This window comes from Dipteris shenzhenensis, unplaced genomic scaffold (assembly GCF_047967505.1).
Source record: "Dipteris shenzhenensis isolate YYH24624 ecotype China unplaced genomic scaffold, Dip_SZ_1.0 scaf0443, whole genome shotgun sequence".
Lineage (NCBI taxonomy): Eukaryota > Viridiplantae > Streptophyta > Polypodiopsida > Gleicheniales > Dipteridaceae > Dipteris > Dipteris shenzhenensis.
Genome location: NW_028239749.1, coordinates 20,001 through 26,529, shown reverse-complemented (window position 1 = coordinate 26,529; position 6,529 = coordinate 20,001).

Here is a 6,529-nt window from a genome sequence, read left to right as displayed (position 1 = left end):
TGACTCCCCCTCTCTCTTAGAAGTATTTCATCCGAATCAATCTCTTCTTCCTGTAACCCGTAATCCGTGCCTAATCTCTGAAATCTTTCATTTGGGGTAGCGGGAACCCTCTCCCACAAAATAGAAGTCCCAGGTACAAATTTCGATCTTGTTTCGTATACATCCTTTGCTTCCGCGGGATCCGGAATTACCCACAACACCAAATCGGATTTCGGATTCAACTCACGTTCCGGATCAAGTATTCGTGGATGAGAAATTCCCTTCCCTGCAATAAGTTCTCTGATACGATTCCCTAAACGAGTTTCCCTTATCGCCGCATTCCACCCCGCCGGAAATTTTTGTATATCTACATCTCGTGAGGAATCAATAAAACTATGTAACAAATAACTGTATTTACGACGTTTATTGATATTTCTCACTCGATCTCTGAGGAAAGGGGTTTCAGTATATATGGAATAATCGTTTTGTCTATCACGAAATACATATTCATGCTCGGCGAGAAAACTTCCCCCGATGCTTCTGAATCCATATAAATTTTCGATGTCCGATCTCCATCTCTTCGGTGCAATTTTTTGCCATAACTCCAATGACAGGTTGTACTTGTCGGGACAGCCTAACAAACTCCCCAAATCATTTGCATTCAATTCCCAAAGTTGTTTGGAAAGTCCCCGCATCGTAGCAAAATTATTAATATGTTCATCGATACCATACCCACGTACAATCCCGCCAGTTCTGTCATCGGGACATCCCACGGAATCGCTCTTTCCCCCGTCATGTTTACCGCCATCAAAAAATTCTGGGGTTTCCCCTCCCCCTTTCGGATAACAACCATGATCACCGCGCGGATAATTCCAATCTTCCGAAGCATCATCCAGATTCTCATTATCCTTACATCCCTTCCGGTTATCGAGATACCCCGCATCCTTGCTATCTTCCGCAATTTCCATCAAAGAATCCAAATCCAGGTTGTTTTTCATGCTTACATGCCACAGAATGTCGTGAATGTGCGCCTGAGACGGTAATCCTATAGATTGATTATCGATAACTCGCGGTATTCCCTCCCTAATTCCGGAAATAGCTAGAATTGGGTGGTTTGCATCCCCATGAACCCCACCAACTTGATTCGTCACTTTCACCAGTTGCACCCGAAATCTAGCAAAATTGTCGAGATAATGAGCAAAAGCTCTATTGACTCTTCGAAATAATCCCGCTACTAGTAGAAGATACTTCTCAAACAATTCTGCGACCGATATGCGGGATCTCAAATAAATTCCCTGAATATTGACTAATTTCGTTTGGAATCTCAAAGAACTAGTCAGATTTGTATTAATTAGTCTGTCATCTATTCCCGGTTTACTAAAACGGAGTGATTTGGTGCTACGCCCACCCCCGCCAACCCCTTCGGTTAACAGATTTCTGAATGCATGCATGTCTGATTCGGGTTCGGATTTGGATCCACCAACGGTATCTTTTACTGGTTCATCATCGGTACCCGCAAAGTATCGGGATTTATTATCAATGGGAATTGATGTTTCATCTATTCCACCAGTACCTGGTTCACAGTGTGACGGCCCCTCTTTCCACCCGGTCCCTTATCATTTGGAATATCTCCCCAACAAATCGGTTCCACTCCAATTCTCCCAATCCCTCAATTTACGAAGGAAATTCAATTTCCCAATGGAAACCTTGCGGATACACCCAATTTGGAGTAGAGACGACGCATTTGCCTAGTCCGCAATGCGAGACTACGTCTCAAAATTCTCATCAATTTCTTCCGGATAGGTTTCCAGAAGGAGGGATCTTTCTTAATAGTTCCAAAAGGTACATCTGTTTGGAATCCCAAGCTGTTAAATAGCTAGATGGAGATTTTCCTCGCCTCAATCTATTTTTTCTCCCCGATTCCCGAGTCTTGAGATACCTGGGATCATATCATTTTCCAAAATGGTTGGGCGCCTCCTCCCGCGAGTACGCCAAGGCTTCAACCGGAAAGGATACAAAATCTTTATCTGAAGACCCTCCTTCAACCAACGACCGGGTAAACGAGTGTGTGAGAATCCCTCGCCGTCGTAGGTGCATTTGATGTGGGATTCTTTGCGCCACTCACTCCAATCCTCATCCCATTCGGGAGCTTGAAAAAATAAAATACGACCGAAATTCTTGAGTGTTATCAATACAGGCAGTTTCACATATTTCCGAAGAGTCGATTGCATAACCAATAATAAACCCCGCCCCGTGTGGATGGAACTCACATCGAACCTAGCTGGCTATAGCTGGGCGGTCGGATTTCGCTCGCTCCCCTCTCTCGAGGATGAAAGAAGTTAATTCCTGTTCGGGTTGGGTACTAGTTTCTCTCCTTCGCGTCACCGGCCGATTCCTCAAAATCTACACCAGTTAATTCTCCGGCAGGAAATCGAAACGGAGTGGGGTAGTTCCATTAATCTAAAGAAAGAGAGGTGAATGTGACCTTATCTTGAAATACTTCCCAAACCAGTGTCTTACGTCTTCTGGAGCGCATAGAGCCTTTTATAGGTTTCCGACGAAAATCAGAGCTTTTTGCAAAACGTTTGACCAGTCTGCGTGTTTCAGCCGCGTCTTCCCGACGCTGATTGCTAAATTTTTAACTTTCTGTTACGAATATCAGTGACCCACCCGCGACATCGAACCTATTATCATATATTAAGTGAGTATTGCGGGCCAATTCCTCCGACAGTTCCTCAATCTCGAGGATTCGAACGTATTTTTTGTTTTGAAGAGTCAAGTCTTTCCCCACCAATTAGAGGTACGTCTAGCAAGCGGATCCAATCGAAGGCACCACAATCATCTCTGAGATAGGTGAAGAATAAAGCTAACTCTGTCGGAGATGAAGAAAATTTGAAGACTTGATCCAAGTTACGGGGGTGGAATCACCCTTCGAAACTGAATAGTTTGTTTCTCCCACAACATCTTCAATCACGGCATCATCCGGTGTTTCGAACATGAAAATAAATATTTGCAAAGCATTTTTAGGTAATGCTTTCCGGGGAAGAGGAATCTCATTGCTTCTCAACTCTTTATACCTGATAGACACCCAATCCCGAATCTTATTACCGGAATTCAATTCATTGGCATACTCGTTGTTGTCAACCGCTTGCGATGCAATGAATCAGACAGTATCCAGAATGATCCGAGTTTGGAATCCTAGCACGACATGAATTATTCAAAAATGGATCATAAATCTTAGGTAATTCACCTCCGTTATCAGCCAATCCGGTCCTTCTTTCCATCGCTTTCCAGAAGATAGGCTCGGTGTCTAGGATCGAATTCGGTCCTTTAACTCATTATTCAAATCCTTGTTTTTCCTGAATTGGTTCAAAATCCAGTCTTCATGCAGATGATGAGCTGGAAGTGGCATATCCGAATCCTCTAACGAGGTTCCTAACTGGTCTCCAAAGATCGAACAAACTGGGTAACGCCGTGAGAGCCAACCGTGTTTTCCACTAGTCAAACATTTGCTGAAAAAGTGATTTGATACTTGCTTCTTCACTAAGCTATCGCCGCCGAATCGGCTATTCTCTATATATCGTAAAGGACGATTTGGTTGTATGGGTCGAACAAGGACGTGGGCCACGACTTGAAAATCCATAGCATCGAATACTGACAACTCCCGGAGATTGTTATCGAGCAAGACAAGTCGTCATTCAAAATTCTGGTGAAGAGAGGTACTGGAGCCTTACCCAAATAAACCAGTACATTAATGAGAACAACAATACTAAAAGTTTTGTAAATGACGCGTTCATCAGCAGGTAGAGTATGGGTGAATCATATTCTACGCGAAAACCAGAAGTAATCTGGACAAGTAGCTGAATGACATATGACCGAGTGACCAACCCACGAACTACTAATCAGAAATGTTATGTTGTTGCTATATCGAAAAATAAATAGGTGAATTGGGCTCGCCAATACGGGACTTGGTAAAAGAATTGGATTTAAAATCTGGGAAAATGAACTATCCAAGAATATATTACCGATTCGAAGTCACTGAGTGAATTGGTCAGGACGTAGAGTTCGATAATCCGGTAAATCCTTGGTTCGGAACCAGTAAAATAACATGTATGGTACTATTGGGACAGTACAACATGTGGTTTCACTATCAATGCATATAGAGGTGAACAGAATATTGACAGAATATTAGTAGCTATCCCATCATCAAACCACTCAAAGCGACGGTACCACTAAGATTCCCTCCCAAAAGAAAAGCCTCTTATGGATAGTATTTGGGAGGGTCCAACGGGGTAATGTTGTTAGTAATCCATAATATAGTCCGAATATTATAGGTGGACCTGCCACCTTCACCCGAGTAAGCAGCGAAACCTGCAGTAGATACAACGACATTTGAACGCTTTCTACGTTCATAATTATTTCCTTTCCCATATTTTTCAGTTTTTTTTTTTTCCCGTAGAGTGCCGGCAACCTCTCAGTACCACTCCCGTAGCTAGCACAGCAACTTCCTTCGGAAAGGAGTCGATGGATTTCTTAATCATGAGGAGACAGAATCCCATGATTAAGAATTTGGAGACGTCTCTATGCATTTCCCTCAATGGTCACTTCCCGTCACCCAATAATTCTATAATTTAGTGATTTGTTACCATCTGCTTCGACAGGTTACTCCAACCCAGACGCCCCGGATTATTATTACGCCGTAGGGGACGAGTAACAAGTTCAAGCACATCCCTCGCATTAGTGGATCCATGGATTTGGGCAAAGGTGAACTCGACAGACCATTTTGTATCAATACCTCTTGCTTCTAAAGGATTGGCATGAGCCATTCCAGTAATTGCTGAATCAGGTTTTAATTCATGCATACGCTGTATCTGGTTATAATTATCCTGGTTTTTCCACGATCCGTGGCATGAGTGTACCCATCTCTTTGCAAGTATCTCGTGAGAAAGATGGCTCGGCAGCTTGATATCGTTTATCCATGTAGGGAATACCTGTTTCGTAGACAACCATTCCGCAGCGAATTGGGAATCTTGCTATAGAAATTTCTGATAGATTATCTCCCGTAAAAGATATAGATTTACCAGCTGCTATCTCAAGATAGTCTCTCAGACTCTTCCATATCTCATCCTCCCTCTCCTTCAAACCCTGAGGTTCCATATTAAAGGCGGAACAAATCTTTTCTATCCAAGCACGCGTCCCATCAGGACCAATAGGAAAAGGTGCTCCAATTAACTGGCATTTACGACGCCGCATCAGAGTCGTCGCTGTACGGCTCAGAGAGGGATTCACGCCGCAAACATACACTCCCTTGCCTAATGATGGAAGTTCAGTATATCTCTGGGAGGGTAACCACCCCGATACCTGAATGGATTGACGTTTCGATTCCGGATTCGGTTGAGAAGCTACAGTTGAAGTTAGAGATCCAAAAAGAACTGAAGCATGATTCTTTAATTTCCGTCCCTCCGGATTAGCCCCCCCCGCTTCCGTCGTCGCAGTGTCAACACCCCCAACTAAATCCTGTTTCTGTTCGTGTCTAGATATGTCAAATTCCGGACACCGATGCGTCGTGGCAGCTGATACAGTATCCTCTCCCTGAGTAAAAGCATAATCCGATCCATTGGCCCGCGCAACTACAATTGGTACTCCAAGTTCGTTTTCTAGCTTGGGTGCTATGCCTTCTAGGTCCGTCTTTGTTATTTCCGTGGTACATGTGCCAATCCAAATAATGACACTAGGGTTTCTATCTCGTTTTATTTGGATACAAATTCTCTCCAATTCCCCTTGATCATTTAATTGGGCCGAGACGTCCCCCTCTTCCGACTCTGCCATTGCATAACGAGGTTCCGCAAGGATCGTAACTCCAAGAGCGTTCTGTAAGAAATAACCACAAGTCTTTGTACCTACCACTGGGGAAAAGCTGTCTTCGATCTTTTGATATAACCAAGCCACACAACTAATGGGGCAAGAAGTGTGATAATTTCCGGTTTCACATTCAAAAGTGAGAGTTTCGGGAGTCTTCGTGAAAGGGTTTCCTCAGAAAGGGTACACATACAAGAAATTTGCAGTTTCGGTTTCGAATCATCGTAAAATCAAGCAGAATATCCTGTTGAGTTTGCTGGGCATTCCTCTGCCCCCCACCATCGGGATTCAGATAGAAATCGGAGAGCAGACTGAATAATTCTCTATCTGGAATTTCCCTTGGCACAACCCCTTCTGGTCGAGACAATATCTGATCCGCCACATTGGGATGGAAATCACAAACATAATTGAGATCTGATTGACATTCAGCCGTTTCAAACAATGTTTTCCCCTTCACCCTCGAGACCCGAATGTCCTCAATGAGAGGCAACACTTCCAGCACAGGCATCGGGCAGGCTTCTACATGTTTATCAATGAGATCTCTCCTAGATGTCCGATTCCCCACCAAACCTGCTAATCGCAATGGGTGGGTATGTGCCTTCTCCCTAACCGACGCAGCAATACGATTTGCTGCAAAAGGGGCATCGAATCCATTATCCGTGATAATAATGCAATAATCCGCATGATTCGA